This window comes from Haliotis rufescens, unplaced genomic scaffold, assembly GCF_023055435.1.
Source record: "Haliotis rufescens isolate VD_foot unplaced genomic scaffold, xgHalRufe1.0.p SCAF_4, whole genome shotgun sequence".
Classification (NCBI taxonomy): Eukaryota; Metazoa; Mollusca; class Gastropoda; order Lepetellida; family Haliotidae; genus Haliotis; species Haliotis rufescens.
The window spans coordinates 38,992,032-39,009,799 of record NW_025964112.1 but is presented as its reverse complement, the minus strand read 5'-3'; the positions used below and the strand labels follow the sequence as shown (position 1 = coordinate 39,009,799).

The 17,768-nt window shown below is 40.5% G+C and overlaps 1 long non-coding RNA gene across 1 annotated transcript; it reads left to right on the top strand.

The window, feature by feature from the left end:
* The first annotated feature begins 9,606 nt into the window (after positions 1-9,606).
* On the top strand, positions 9,607-10,120 carry LOC125372460. Its single transcript, XR_007218142.1, has 2 exons — positions 9,607-9,777; positions 10,061-10,120. It is a non-coding gene; the product is annotated as an uncharacterized LOC125372460 (long non-coding RNA).
* The last annotated feature ends 7,648 nt before the right edge of the window (positions 10,121-17,768 follow it).

The window sequence follows — 17,768 nt, the reverse complement described above, 5'->3', positions numbered from 1 at the left end:
TACAAGTGATGCCAAGATCTGCTGGCTATGGGTTCAAAGATCTGCCACATCAGTATCTTGTTCTTATCTTTATGTAATGGGGAAATCTTGACAATCAACAGATTTGAGTGATTTCTCTTACTTAAAACCATGTTAGGGTTGATGTAGATATCTCTATAATTTTGCAAGATCTATGATTGCATCAGTTTTACATGTTCAAATGCACTTTCAGAATGACCAATGAGTTGCTGGCTCAGAATCAACTGGCACAACAGATTGATGTCATTGTAATGGTTTAAACTCCTTGATTTCAACTGCAGCATGATTCATGGTCTCCTCACTAAAGATACCTTAAATACTGGTCAAAGTGAGGTTAAAACTACCTTATACCAGAGACCATAAAATCAAATCTATTTTATGGTCTCTGCTTTTATTCACTATTGGGCGGTGGGGTGGCCAAATGGTGAAAGCTTTCTACACACCAAGGCCCAGGTTCGATTCCCCACATGCATGGGTACAATGTGTGAAGTCCATTTCTGGTGTTCTCCCCCCCCCCCCCCCAGAGCGATGATATTGCTGTAATATTCCTAAATGCGGCGTACAACCATACTCACTCACTCCTTATTTAGGAAGTAACCTTTGAGTAATTCTCCAACTCAGTGACATATGTTGAGTTTGAATGATAAACATTATATTATTTTGGGGTCAATTTATACCGATCTTGTACATAGAAGTATTTATAAATCATTTTGTAAAGTGAATAAATCCGTCCATCTTTGTATTTCTTTCTGTTCGTATTTATTCATGATGTATTTAAGAGTTTTTATCCCACCTTATAAGTGTTTCAACCATATACATAACATGTTGAAGAACACCACACCAACAATTGGAAGGCTATGTGTAGCAAAACCCAACCATTTTTCCCGAGACAAGGGAGTTAACTGACTGTAAAAGTCACGTTTCCACCCTTGATAAACTGTTACAGTACCACTTGCATTTGCTTCAAACAAAATGGCGGCGCCCAGTCAAGACGATCTGATCGATAATCAAGATCTATATAGTAATAAAACGGGTCTTACTTCGCGACGTGCATCAAATCACGTGAGCACCTTGTTTAAAAACATGAAAAGATTCGGAAAGTATATGTTGACGACTCAAGTTGACACATGCCTTGCACGTCCTACAATCAAGCGAACTCTGCACGACAGTTTACGAACCGGATGTCGATTTCGTTACTAATTGTTATTGGACTATGCATAAATTCCAACCAAAATATAAGTCCGGAATTCCAGCCTAGCTCCGCACCTTGCCTCGGGTATATGTACCCACCAGACACGACAGATTAACGTGCAAAATAGGGTGTTCTTTAACTTTTTATGAGTAGTATATTTAACATATTGTTTTCCCCATAACTGACGTTATTAATTCAAACAACTTCAACTTTATTACTGGCAAATCTTTACCCACACAGGTACTGAAGGTGGCGGTCGGGCAGCCGAGGCCCGATTCCCCACATGGGTACAATGTGTGGAGCCCATTTCTGGTGTTCCAAGCCGTGATGTTGGCGGAATATTGCTTAAAAACGGCGTAAAAATATACTCATTCAGCCACTATTGATTCTAAGCCCTGTGGTCGGTGTATGTAAGATTCAGGGACCTCTAGAGGTAATCACCTCTAGTGATTGTAATCCTGTTGTTTCAGCAAAGTGGGTAATTTCCTTTAGACAATATAGACAATTAGCCATAGATATACAGCTGTGACGTCTTCATGAGACACACATATGACTAATATTGTTGTTGAATGAGAGACGTGTAATGTCCCTGTAAGCCATATGGCTGCAGTATGACTGGAGAAAGTACTGGCAAGAGGTGATTTTGTAATAAAGCCAAGACAAAATGCTGAAATAATTTGCTTGGAACCCTGGTTTCTGAAAGGAATTGGCACGTAATTGTTCGTGACTGACGTTAAATGCTTCATACTGTCCCATCTGCGACAATACATTTTTTATAATCGTTATGTTTTGAAAACTTACCAGTATATTTGCGATATCAAAATAGAAAACGAGTATTAGTTCAAGTGATTTGACTCTACAAGACGCCAACCTATGGTCTCGTAACGAAACATGTACTACTTAAAAGGAGAACATCCGATTCTTTCTCATTATTATAGTTCATCTGTCATGCAAAGCGAATTCCAGCACCCAAGTATGAAACTTCCCAATATATTGAATGAGCTTCAAAATACGTGAATTTATATGCAAGTGTCTAGAGGTATCCTTATTTTTAAAGGTCAAGATACTGTTCTCAATTAAAATGATATATACAAGGTAGTTATTTTGATGCACCAACAAATTATTTTAAGAATTCACGGTTCATAATAAACGATGGCTCTTATAAATTGTGTCCAACTGGGATTCTGGGTCAGAACAGACTGACATTAGCAATGCTTGTGTAAGGTTTAACCCATATGAACGTCAGCAGGTTGCAATGTGAAACCTGGATGATTGTGTTTTCATTGTACCCCAACCGCATCACTGTTCAGAATGATATTCGATTATTTATAAGAGGCGACTAACGGGATCGGGTGGTTAATCTCATTGACTTTGTTGATACATGTCACCGTATCACATTTGCGTAGATCTGTACTCATGATGTCGATCTCTGGATTATCTGGTCCAGACTCTATTATTTACAGACCGCCATCATACAGATGGAATATTGCTACGTATACGTATAAGCTGCAATGATATACGGCTTTCGCTCTCTCGCTGTGATCAAGGTTGTACAATGGGAATGTCGACAGTTCGGGGAAGAACTTCATTCAGAGTTCAAATCGTCTTCTTTTTCCGGATAGGATGAATAAACAAGAAAGCCATGCGGGGAGAACTGAAACAAATTTGATCAATGCTTTCAACGACATCACATAGAATCATCTTTAACTGCTAAATCGCAGTGCTTTAATTAGCCGCCTGGTGCACGATGGTTGACTGCAGTGCTTTAATTAGCCGCCTGGACACGATGGTTGAGTGCAGTGTTTTTTTTAGCCGCCTGGTGCACGATGGTTCAATGTAGTGCTTTAATTAGCCGCCTGGTACACGGTGGTTGACTGCAGTGCTTTAATTAGCCGCCTGGACACGATGGTTGACTGCAGTGCTTTAATTAGCCGCCTGGTGCACGATGGTTCAATGCAGTGCATTAATTAGCCGCCTGGTACACGATGGTTCAATGCAGTGCATTAATAAGCCGCCTGGTGCACGATTGTTGACTGCAGTGCTTTAATTAGCCGCCTGGAGCACGATGGTTCAATGCAGTGCATTAATTAGCCGCCTGGTACACGATGGTTCAATGCAGTGCATTAATAAGCCGTCCTGGTGCACGATTGTTGACTGCAGTGCTTTAATTAGCCGTCCTGGTGCACGATGGTTCACTGCGGTGCTTTAATTAGCCGCCTGGAGCACGATGGTTCAATGCAGTGCATTAATAAGCCGCCTGGTGAACGATTGTTGACTGCAGTGCTTTAATTAGCCGTCCTGGTGCACGATGGTTCAATGCAGTGCATTAATAGGCCGCCTGGTACACGATTGTTGACTGCAGTGCTTTAATTAGCCGTCCTGGTGCACGATGGTTCAGTGCAGTGCTTTAATTAGCTGCCTGGAGCACGATGGTTCAATGCAGTGCTTTAATTAGCTGCCTGGTGCACTATGGTTGATTGCAGTGCTTTAATTAGCTGCCTGGTGCACGATGGTTCACTGCAGTGCTTTAATTAGCCGCCTGGTGCATGATGGTTGACTGCAGTGCTTTAATTAGCCGGCCTGGTGCACGATAGCCCAGTCGTCATTCTGCTGTGACAGAATCCTATAATCGTGTGTTCGAATCTAATATTCGTTTTGAATTGGATTGTTTGTCAGCACCATACCCGTGCTCGCTGTGTTCACTAAAGTTGGATAAGCCTTTTGTGGGTGTTTGTCAAACACACGAAAACCTATTGAGAGGTTTTGCTATGAACTAACGGCTCATAATATGCTTTACTTCAACAGTAAAACCACAAAATGGAACCTCGCAAATGGAGGAATAATTGTAGAACATGAATAAGACACTGGCTGACAAGTTTTATATATGAGTCATACAGTCTCACCATTGGTCTTTATCGAAGATCCTGATAGTTTCGGGTTTGTTGCCTGAAATGTACAAGATTATATTGACCCTTGGTATCGAACAGCATACAAGTATTTGTTTTCCTCATATTTGTGTACTGGCAGTATAATAACGAACCATTTAGTTTTTAAATTCTAGTGTAATTGGGTAATTCAAATCAGAGTTAAAAAACTGGAAATGAAAGCGCGCGCGATGTTGAGCAGTGAATCTTCAAACGATACACGGACACCTATGACATCCAATAACCACTAACATATTTTTACTTTATTGCGAGAAATAAATAAACGCAGTGGTCTGTACACTTCACACAGTCGAGCAAAGATCCCTCTCACTCGCCCATCTTACTTGGATATATACCGACGACTGCTAGAACCATGTACTTATAACCCGCGTTTTGCACGTGCAATAAAAGCTATTTCGTAGCTAAAACGAGTGAATGAGTATGGGTTTACGCCGCTTTTAGCAATCTTCCATCAATATCACGGCAGGGGACACGCGAAACGGGCATCACACATTGTACCATCGTGAGGATTCGAACCCGGGTTTAACCTTTAACCACTAGGCTACTCAATCGCCCCCTCCAGACAGAGGCAAGTGGGAACCTACTCTAACACGAAACCCCACTGGGATGACATCAGTCACTAACCGCAGTACCCCGACCAATGAGTCACAACTGCATAGCATTTTTTTTTGACGACTTCACAACACGCACAAAGAGCTCGAGTCCATTTGTGCCAAATCACGGTTACTGGACAGAGAAAGTTATTCTTGCAAAATATGCCCAAGTTCGATAGCTTGATAAATCAGTCTTAATAAAGTTGATCAAAGGTCAAGTGACAGTGCCATAACTATCCTAAGACTGGTTGACAACAAATACCAGTGGATCTGAACAATATTCAGTCTGGAGACAGTTCATCTGTTAATGCACGACGGTTCAAGGAGAGGCCAAATCAAGGTTACATTGATTAGACTGAGTTGGCTATGTGTGAATGATAAATGTCACTACCACTGGTTTCTACTTAGAGATGAACTAAAGTGGTTTTAGGGTACGAGACAATAAAATATGTCAACGATAAGTAGGACAACACATCAAAGCCTCTTAGGGCCCACATTTAATTGTGTGTGTGTTCGTGTGTGTGTGTGCGTGCGTGCGTGCGTGTTTGCGTGTGTGTGTGAGAGAGAAAGAGAGAGAGAGAGAGCGTGCGATTCACATGCGGATATCTTATTTACAACATGTCACTTTGACAACACATCAAAGCCTCTTAGGGCCCACATTTAATCTTTGTGTGTGTGTGTGTGTGTGTGTGTGTGTGTGTGTGCGTGCGTGCGTGCGCGCGCGCACGCGTGTGTGTATGAGTGAGAGAGATTCACATGCGGTTATCTTATTTACAACCTGTCAGTTTTTCAACTCATTATATATCAAAATATTCTTTTAAGCCATTCCGCTTTGGAATATGTTGAGTCAGTTTCACATTCGTGTAAACATATATCACCAACGTCACCTACCAACGACATGTCATCAGTTTGTTGTTGACTGTTAAGGATAGGCTACTCGCCATGCGTCCTCTCTGTGATGTAAGTGTTCTCAGACATTTCAACCTTACGAGAAAGTACATCTGTATTTAGTCTCTGTGCTCAGATGTCCAGTGCGTGTTCCTCTAGCTCAAGGGCGTCACCCTTCAACATAAACATCAATACAGGGTCATGAGTCCTGCCTCGGTCAAGGTTCCTACCAAGACTCCCGCCAAGCCGTCGAGTAGAAAATCCAAAGGAAGCTAATTGATTATGAGGAACATCCACAAGACGCTGGATATCGGCTCCAAAATTAGACGATTTGCAAAGTTTTCCCGGAAATAATTACCTCACCGCGGCACACGCATTCAAATGTAACTAACATGGACAGCCAAATGTGTCCAATTGAGCACGTCTTGGTCTGTACTCTTGCATCCGTGTAGCGCGTGATCGAAATAACTTGCTAAATTTGTGTTTGATGCGTGAACATATTGAAAAGAAATTGAAATTAATATCATTTCGGTATCCGGTTGCGTTTTTTTGTATGAGACGGCACATGAGAAGGTTAGTGGGAGACACGTTCCTCCCTCCGCGTGAGACCAATTCCTGTCCACAGGGGTATAAAGAATAGCGTTCTATTTCTATTCTTTGCGTGCCTTTGTTATGATTTGTAATCAAGGGGTTTGAAGTGATTTGCTTTGCGTTATGGAAATCAATTCTGTATGACGAATGAAGGTGTGATACGAGAGCATATGTACTGGGTGCACTTATAGAGCAAACTTTACAGAGAAAGTGATAAATTTGGGTTTTACGCCGATTTCAACAGTGTTCAGTTATATTACGACTTCTCGACTTGTTGACGTGTTGGTTTCTTCACTTATTGACTTGTTGAATTATTTTTGGATTAAAACCAAAGTGACGTCGGACACCATGTTCATCCTTTTGGCGAAAACCATCAGCTTAGGTATGGATCAGACAGACAAAGGAATAGGGGCGTATTCGATATAAGAACCGGTGATCAAGGGATTCTGGCATCAATAAGAGGCGCGACTATTTCTGATGTTTTAGTTGCTATAACAGTAAGTATATATCTGATCTCATATTACTGTATTAGTTTCCCACTTTGTCCCTTGTTGCAATATTTTAAGGATTTCTCTCGTTGCATCATTTAAGGATTTCACTCACTGCATCATACAAGGGTTTCTCTCGTTGCATCATTCAAAGGTTTCTCTCGTATCGTTTAAAAGTCTCTCTCGTTGCATCATTCAAAGGTTTCTCTCGTTGTATCATTCAAGAATTTCTCTGGTTGCATCATTCAAAGGTTTCTCTCGTTGTATCATTCAAGGGTTTCTCTCGTTGCATCATTCAAAGGTTTCTCTCGTTGTATCATTCAAGAATTTCTCTCGTTGCAGCATTCAAAGGTTTCTCTCGTTGTATCATTCAAGGGTTTCTCTCGTTGCATCATTCATTCAAGAGTTTCTCTCGTTGCATCATTCAAAGGTTTCTCTCGTATCATACAAGGGTTTCTCTCGTTGCATCATTCAGAGGTTTGTCTCGTATCGTTTAAGAGTCTCTCTCGTTGCAGCATTCAAAGGTTTCTCTCGTTGTATCATTCAAGGGTTTCTCTCGTTGCAGCATTCAAAGGTTTCTCTTGTTTTATCATTCAAGAATTTCTCTCGTTGCATCATTCAAGGGTTTCTCTCGTATCATTCAAGAGTTTCTCTCGTTGCATCATTCAAAGGTTTCTCTCGTTGCATCATTCAAAGGTTTCTCTCGTATCATTCAAGAGTTTCTCTCGTTGCAGCATTCAAAGGTTTCTCTCGTTGCATCATTCAAAGGTTTCTCTCGTTGTATCATTCAAGAGTTTCTCTCGTTGCATCATTCAAGAATTTCTCTCGTTGCAGCATTCAAAGGATTCACTCGTTGCAGCATTCTAGGGTTTCTTACGTTGCAGCATTCAAGGGTTTCTCTCGTTGCAGCATTCAAGGGTTTCTCTCGTTGCAGCATTCAAAACTTCCCCTCGTTGCAGCATTCAAGGGTTTCTGTCGTTGCATCATTCAAAGAATTCACTCGTTGCATCATTCAAGGGTTTCTCTCGTTGTATCATTCAAGGGTTTCTCTCGTTGCATCATTCAAAGGTTTCTCTCGATGCATCATTCAAAGGTTTCTCTCGTTGTATCATTTAAGAGTTTCTCTCGTTGCATTCAAGAATTTCTCTCGTTGTATCATTCAAAGGTTTCTATCGTTGCATCATTCAAGGGTTTCTCTCGTTGCATCATTCAAGGGTATCTCTCGTTGCATCATTCAAGAGTTTCTCTCGTTGCATCATTCAAAGGATTCACTCGTTGCATCATTTTAGGGTTTCTCTCGTTGCATTATTCAAGGCTTTCTTTCGTCTCATCCTTCAAGGGTTTCTCTCGAGTTTGGTCCCCTAGGCGTGCCAGTAACGCATGATCGTGGGTTTGAATCCTGGGTCGCATTTTTCTAGGTTTTTCAACACTTTACCCGTGTCCGTGGGTTTCACCGAAGTGGTAAACGTGTGAGACCTGCATCACTTCGGGACCTCCTCCCACAACATGCTGGTACGCCGTGATATAACTGAAATACTGTTAAACCAAATTCACTCACTCACGACAGATTTAATTCTGAAAAGCAGTTTGTTGCTTTACACCGAGCACAGCATTAATCCAGTTATTTGAAAGCTGTCTGTAAAACGGGTCTACACCAGAAGAGAACTGTATTCCACTCAAGACTATGTACATAGTATGCTGGGGGTACCAGAACAGGATATTTGTTTTTGATGGCGACTATTTCACATGTGTTAAATGGGATTGTAACAAGAAGATCATTATATTATATAGAAATAAGTGTTTTTCTCAAATATTCAGATGTGTAGGAAATCCTATTAATGTCGGTAAAATAGCCACATAGAAATAAAGTTAAGTTGAATAAATAAATAAATATATATATATACACACACACACACACACACACACACACACACACACACACACACACAGAGTGCTGAACAATACAAATTATAACAGCAGCTGGGCTATTATAACTGTGGCCAGCAGCACGGAGTCATGTGCATGTCAGTGGCTCCTAATTAACACCAGAGAATGGCCGACTGGCCACTGAAGCTCAACATTGTGAATGAGGTGCGGGAAACTGCAGGCTGACCAGAGAGGTATCGTATTTTATACGTGGCAGCTGGTCAGTTAGAATACTTTTGTGGCAGGCTCAATTATGTACATAACTTTTAATTAAGATTTATTAGTTAGTAGTAACTGATTAGTTTATTACGATATTTACATGATAAGAAGATATTATTAGTTATAATATTAGTTATGTTTTATACCTTAGTATTTTATACCTTAAACATTCATTCCATAGCTCTGTAACATTAAGTAAGCCTACTCTCAGTCTAACTTCCACTAATTGTCACACTGCATGCTTTTGACTTGCAGCACTCTTTGCCCCAGCGCGCCCCGGCCCAGTCTATTGTCTTGTTGATAGGCCAAGCTGGCCACAGCTACAACAATGTTTGTTGTTGAATTTTTGAAAATGAGTTGCTATTTGTCACCTCAAGGAAACACCATAGACACAGCGAGATTTATTGCCGATTTCTTATCATGTGAGGATTTGGATTTGTGAAAGGATTTATTCATATTTGAGGTTAGTTGGTTATTTATTTTATGATGTTGTATATATGGATGTTTTCTAATTATTGTGATTAGAAATAATATATATTGTAGAATGCATTCTTTATTTGATTTATTAGAAACATAATGCATCTTGTATATATTTATAGTGCTTGACGAACTTACAGTTCAGTGAGTAATTATTATCTGTATAAAACAGTATTAAACACGAAACCTAAATATATATATAAACTAAGTAATATAAACCCCTCTGGACAGTAATGGAAAGTAAATGTATGTCTGTTTGCTTGATGTATGTTTGAAATGAGTGGCTGTTGTACTATATATTTTATACACTATTTTAACATAGGATATCACTTGTATATAGTATTCTGCATTTGTATTTCTTTATTATGCAGATTTCTCAGTAGCAACGTTCACCGTTCGATCATTGTCACGGTATTACCAGTTCAGGTATCACCTATCTGGTATGTAATGTTCGTCATCACTCTATATCATATTAATATATTTTGTATCTGTGTATTGATGTATTGTACATATACGTCTGATGTATTGTGTAATGTAAAGTAAATGCTATTCATTTTAATGGAAGTGATATATATATATATATATATATATATATATATATATATATATATATATATATATATATATATATATATATATTAGAAATTTAAAGAGTAACTATAACGGATTGTATATATTTATTTCTATGTTATATTTGCTTATGTTGTACTTTTATTGTTTCAGACTGAAATTAAGTACGTACATTCGTACTGATTATAAAATAAACGTCATCAGCCTCACCCCCGACAGCTGTTTGTGATTTATTTGGCCAGTAGAGCGCCTACTCCATTATCGGCCAACACAAGCACGGTTACACTTTCTGTTGGTGGGGACTTGAACCTCGGACAGCAGCTATGCAGGTTGGCCCTCTTACGCCTCCGAGATGCTGCCTGGCCATTGTTGTACTACTATGTAGTTATATATATAAACACCACGAATAAAGTGTTGTTTACTGAAACCTACGTTATCAACACACCACAAAACTAAAATGATAGTTGCACCAACAGGAAGTGACGTCAGCAGAAGAAACGTAGCCGATAATTATTATTTTGTGGTGTGTGGACCCACGGAAGGACTCCGTGTTTGAGTAACAGATATTCCGAACTCCGGCCCGGGATACAAGTGATAATCATGTTGTTTTCATAGATAACATTCAAACTTACCCGAGTTTTTGAATAATGTACAGAATCTTGCTTTCGTTGACCTGTCTATATTTGAATGTTTTTTTTGTATAAACAGGCCACGGTAACCTATATCAACGTGATCTTTAAGCCATTATAAAGGTTTGTTTATCCAAGATATTAGTTACCAGTTACTTAAAACAAATATTCTTAATGAAGCACATCCATCCACAAACAAGGGAGACAATTTGATAGAATACGTTCCTCCAGAATGTTATTACCCCGTCGAAAACATTGATATATAAAGATTTCTCCCCTTTTCTTCGTGCAACATATAAAAGGAGTACTCATTTTAAGGTCGAACATTTTTCTAAGAAGAAATGGACATTTTCAACATAGTTTCATAACCTCATACTTTTGAACCATACAACAAGATTGGTTCAACTAAAGTGTCAAATAATTTAAGTTGATTAGTTAAATTACAAATTATAATTTCTGCTTCTTGCTATCAAAATAGTGCATAGCTTTCATACCCTTTTCACACTATGCCTTTCTGATGTTCACTTGAGGGCCAGTCGTCTAAGGCGCCGCGATTCGCTGTGCAGAGTTGCGTACCTTGGGCACGCCAGAAACCTATGATTGTGGGTTCGAATCCCGGTTCTCCCCGATTATGTTTCTAGGTTTGTCAGAACCATACCAGTGCTCGTGGGTTTCACCGAAGTGGTAAACGTCTGAGACTTGCATCACTTCGGGCTTTCCTCCCATATTAAGCTGACACGCCATGATATAACTGGAATACTGTTAAAAGCGGCGTTAAACCAAACTCACTCACTAATGTTCTCTAAAATTGCATGTTTTACTGAAGGTAATTCCATGGAATCTGTATTTTGTGACACTCAAGGGCTACACTGTTTAACATTAATACTACCTTGCAATTGCTTTTTCGAACCTCCAAAGATACCAACCAAATCAGCGATTCTGACCACTCGATCCAATTGGTCGCCTCTTACGGTGAGATGAGGTGAAATATGGTTTAACGTCGCGTTCACAATTATTGCACTTACATAGCGCCCTGCATGTTCGTGTTTGTGTGTGACTGCTTGTACGAGTCCACTGAGATACCATTCCACACTATAACATGGATAGTCCCCTCATACACAGTACACAGACTCCGAACCAGCCAGTCCTTGTTTTATCCCATTAATGCCGAGTGTCAGGTAGGCCAATAACAAGGATAATCTCATAACGTCTTTGATATGACGCGGCCCGGGGAGATGCACAATCCACAAGACCACTGAGGCGGTCCGCCTTTCACGACCGGCAAGATCTTCTTAGGTCCCTTTAGCTTATTCTAATCGTGAAGAACAGGTCTTCAGCAACCAATGCTTGCCGTATTAGGCTACTATGCTTGTTGTAAGAGGCGACCAACAGGATCGGGTGGTCAGGTTCGCTGACTCGGTTGATGCATGTCATCCTATCCCAGTTGCGTGGAACGACGCTCATGAAGTCAATCACTGGATTGTCTAGACTTGTATTTACAAACCGCCGTCATATAGCTGGGATCACTTGCTGAGTGTGGCTTTAAACTTCAAACAAACAAAACAAGCAACTGTCTGCGTGTCATATCGCACCGCAACAGCAAGGGGGCTCTCATTTCGTCAAACATGTGTTTACCAGACCCAGACTCGATTAATTACAGGCCGCCGTTATACAGCTAAAATATGTTCGACCCTGGCGTCAAACAACATTCCCTCAATCAGACAGGGGGCGGTGGGTAGCCTAGTGGTTAGAGCGTTCGCTCGCCACGCAGAAGACCCGGGTTCGACTCCCACATGGATACAATATGTGGAGCCCATTTCTGGTGTCCCCCGCCGTGATATAGCTGGAATATTGCTATAAGCGGCGTAAATCCATACTCACTCAATCAATCAGACAGCTAGATCACGCGCCCGGTGCGTACAGCTGCACCTTGGTTGACCTGCTTACAAACCACTCCAGTGCGATAACAGGTTGGTAAATCTTAATATGCCCTACATACACAGTCGTGTCCTCATTTATCAGACGCCGATTCCTAAGAGGTAACTGACCTGTCATGACAAGACATCCTTTGGTAATGAAATCAGCATTTGCCCCACATCCCACGAACTGATACTTTCCCAGCGCAATTACAAAGTCCACGCATGGTGCGCAAGTGCCATTATCCGCGCATCGTCAGCAGCAAGGGTGACCTAATTAAGATGGCAGAAACCCGTACTGACGTCTGATCACCATTGTCTGGAGATATCTGGCAGCATAGTCCGACAGCGTGCTTTGAGCGTGATTGCTGCCATGCTTCACCACTGGGCGAGCTGGAGGACACAGATGCTATCGTCTTGAACAACTGTCTTTCCTAACAGTCAGACACTTCCCTTTCTTTGGAAATTCCGCCTGCATTAGATATTGACCGCCGTGGTGTCTTAAGACTGAAATAGTCTGGAAGAGGTAAGGTGAAATGGTGTTTAACATTGCGTCCGGGCTTGTGCCGTTTTTTTGTCCCAGCCACTGAGATACCACATCCCAATTTAACATAGACCCAGAAGACGCAATGTACCGACTCCGAGACGACCAGTCCTGTTTTATCCCCGTTAACAACAAGTACCATCTTTCAACGTCTTTTGGTATGACCCAACTTGGGTCTCTCCGGACAGCCGCTCCAGCCACTACACCACGGAGGCGGTTCTAGTCTGTGACAAGCGGCTTTAATCCTGACATCATTACAACATCCGGAACACGTTACATAAATTGTATCTGGAGCTGTATAATCTGTGAGATCAGTCATACATACACCAGAACTGGTTTTCTGATACTGTGAAACCTCAAAAATCCGGACCCGTTATTCCGTACGAATATACCGTGACCAGTACCGTCCAGATTATCGAGGTCTCGTTGTACGTAGTTTCTAAATATTCCTCATTTTCTGTTTAACCGCGTGATACAGTTGAGGATCATACTATTACGACGTTTTTGCGACAATGTAGTGAATAAATCCTCGATAAATGTACAGTCGGATTTTAAAGGTTTTACAAAAGATGGATTGTTGAATGAAACCGGAGAACAACTGATAATTACTGAAATGATCCCTTGGACAACACCAGAAACCATTTCTATTCAGCTTTGCTGTGAGAGTGTTTAACTCCACCAGGAAAAGGTTACATTCACCAAGGGACAGTTAATGATGACCAGTGCGTGCAAGGCCTCTATATCAAGGAAAATCGACAAAATAGAGACGTTTTAAAAATAATCTAACAGTATAAAGACAATTCATGGTCACTGACTCAGATAATTTTAATCCTTGGAGCATCGATTACCCATCCCTCGAAGGAAATGCCATTGGACTGAATGTGATGTTTATGAACACCGCCAATAGAAGCGACAGAATGTAGCAACCATTAAATATCCTCTATTTAACATAGGCTTGAAGAATCCATTATGCACGTCAAATATCGGTTTGATTGATTCAAATATATTTTATCGACAATCAATAGGAAAAATCTCCAGGAGGTTTATTGGCCCTTTTCTTTTCAAAAGTACAGTCTGATTAATACATCAATACATGACGATAAACAATATTATTCTAAGAAACATCATTGCAAGGAGACAGTAGCATGAACTAGTAAAATATTTTATTTGACAGGATATAATTAATTCATTGATAATGTCATCTGATCAAATAAATTTCGAAAACTGGGATAGCCTGGCGGTTTTCGAGTTATCAATATTTCACTGTATGTAGAAAACAGTGTAGATGGACAGTGTGTTCTTTTTTTCAAAACCTGGTAATTATAACCAGGGAGTCCATACACGATCTCCCCACAACTTAACCCTGTTCTTCGCAGCGCTGTCAATAAGCATTCGTCACCACTCGCCCCTTTCGGTAACCTACAAGAAGACCCGGAATAACACGAGTTGGTCACGAATGGTCAACAAGAAGACATGTTTAATGATCCATGTGAGCAGTCTCCTTACAACATCATTATTCACAACGAGACATACAGGCGTGACAGGCCGCACACAACTCCACACATCTGGTGTTAAATACTTCCGGTATGCGTCGTACGAGGCAGTATTGACAAGCGCACTTCCGTTTAAAGAAGACGGGTGTAAGATGTGTATTTCTGTCACGGCGGCAGTAGGGGTTATCCACACAAGGAAAAATAGCTTCACAAATCCACAAATGACGTCCTTTGCGTTCCCCCAAGAGACACATATTGCACGAACCCTATTAGACTGTAGAGGTGGAGGCCTGTAATTGAGTGTGATGGAGAACCCGCGACGTTCCTGTCGGAGAAGCTGTAATCAAGATTAATGCTGTATCAGCTCGGTGTTGGTTTGGCACATGTAACCCGTGGATGGACTGCATAACGTAGGTCCTCCACGAAAACCTGTATTGTCGACCATTGTAATGAAAACATTCAGGTCCACAGAGCTTATTCTAACAGTGAAGAATAGGTCTTCAGCAACCAATGCGTTCCGTAAGAGGCGACTATGCTTGTCGTAAAAGGCGACCGGCAGGTTGGAGGGGTCAGGCTCGCTGACTTGGTAGAGGCATGTCATCGTATCCCATTTTCGTAGATCTATGCTCACGATGTCAATCACTGGGTTGTCTGAGCCAGCCTCGATTACTTACACACCGCGGGATTGGAACGCACACTGGCAGAGTCAGGCACCTAATCGCCAGCACATAAAGTCAGCGATCTAACCCACTCAGCGCCCGAGACTTCCACAAAAAAATGAAAGTCCGACAACTGACTTTGTGGGCTGGCGATTAGGTGTCTCCCTCTGGTAGTGTGGGTTTGAATCCCTGACGGGACTCAACCCAAAAAAGGACGAGAATCTGTTCTTTACTAAGAAAATGTTATCCCAAATATAACATTTGTCACATTTCACTTTCTAAAAGGCATTGTGTGTTCATAGCTTTCGGTCATGGGAGCCGTGCCAATTTACACTTGTAAGAGGGGTACACAAAGTACGTCATCTAGACTACCAGTTGTCGGACTTTCATTTTTTGTGTGGCAGCCTCGGTGGTTGAGTGGGTTAGATCGCTAACTTTGTGTGCTGGCGATTAGGTGTCTCACTCTGGCAGTGCGGGTTCGAATCCCGGAGGGGACTCAACCCCTAAATTACGAGAATCTGTAAATTACAGACAAAGTGTTATCCAAAATATAACATTTGTTACAATGTTCATGTTGTCAGTCACCGGATTGTCTAGGCCAGATTATTTACAGCCCGCCGTCATATAGCAGGAATATTACTAAGTGCGGCGTTGAACAACAATCAACGAATCAATATTTCGTAACCAACATAATATCTCAGGCAGCAACGGAGTAGTGATATTACATGATTTCACTGTAAACCACTCATGGAGAGATCCCTCCGCACATAGTTCGTTCACTATGACGGCCGATTTTGAGAAAAGTAGTTTAATTGTTACTAGAAATTACGTACACAATTTGATACCGAGCGAGTGGGAGTGGTAGCCATTCATTTATTATACTGTCCAACAGAAAAGGTTCCAGTCGCTCAACGTTATAACATTTAATGAATAAATCCACATGTATGAAATAGCGGAAGTAATAATGATATCGTCTGTTTTTCAATGTCTAATGTGATTAGTTGAGAGGGTGCAATCCCCCCATCGCGTTACCGTAAGTACATTAGAAGTGCTGTCAGACTTGTTTTCTGCTGTGGAGAGATCTACAGTGTTTACATTAACGCATATTGGACATAAACTAGTTACAGCGATAATGAGGCTGATAGAAAAGTACATTTTGTCTTTAGTTCAACCTTCAAACTATGTTACTAGATAGGCGGGTAGGGGGCTTGAGATATTACTGGTTCCTCAGAAAATTACTGGTCTATGATAACAGGCAGGCAGCTATTTCTAACTGCAACCAAATGTTTTTGTGGAATGTGATAGTCACGTGAACTAGTGAAACTAGTGAATCCAGTTCCAACATCTATTTCACGTGGAAATTCATTTTCATTAATTGTATTCAAACATAGTGACGAAATATACTTATAAAATCCGCGTTCTTGAGTAAAAACGTTTCATATCGTACCAACAAGGGGTACAAAAGTATAGCAACGTTACAACCTGTTGTCAATTTTTCTAAACGTCTAAACAGTTTCAAAATTTAGGCATTTTTCATTTTGTACAAATATTTCAAAACAACAGCAGGTGTATACTGTTTCTATGGTTACACCCGCCTCTTCATCAATAAAGGAACTTGCATGCTAGCTGAGTTTGATGGTAATAAGCTTATGCTACTTGAACAGTCATCTGTTATTGCTCTACATTTCTACATCACAGAGGGGCATGCTGAAAGCACAACATTGTTGTTACCCCGGTCAATTGATCAACGTACTCCCAATGTTCACCGTTGGGTGAACAGTTTGTCCATTTTCCAAAGGTCACAGACCCCTGCTAATATTATTGACTTGTCATAGTGAAACAATTTGCTCAGTTGACTCAAGCCTTTTGTGGATATTCCTCTATGACACCATGTGATGTCCACAACAACAAAAATATTTCACTGTTACGCAGTTCCTTCTATAGGCTCAGAACTCATCAATCAACCAACGTATCTCGAAAATCGAGACGAACAGTTATGTAGTCGGGACTACCACATTAACAGAATTATTTTTTATTACTGGATCACACGATAAGCGAAAACACACATCAATTGCAATACGTGAATAAAACAACAAGCTACAGTTGCATCATCTATCATGCTTAGGGTGATGAGACATTTCACCTGTTAGAGAGCAGATTAGTCGTAAAAAGTGTTAATGTACATGCGGTCTGTTGTCCACAAAGCAAGTGGCGAGTGGTGAGAGAGGAGTGGAAAACGCCTACTCAGTAATATGTTGCGTCCCAAATACCCATTCTCTACGCAAAACAAAGGTATCCATATCATATCATATATTAATCATATATTAATCATATCATATCATAAAAAAATTCATTTCATATTTCATATCATATATCTTATCATATCGTGTCGTGTCGTGTCATATATATCATATCATATCATATATCATATCTTAAAATATCATATCATATCATATATCATATCATCATATCATATCGCATCATATCATATCATATCATATCGCATCATATCATATCATAGCATATATCATATTCATACTCATATTCACATATTCTGTCATAATTCTTTGAAACTCACTTTTTAATCAAGGAAATTAAACAATGGCAGCAATCAAATTAT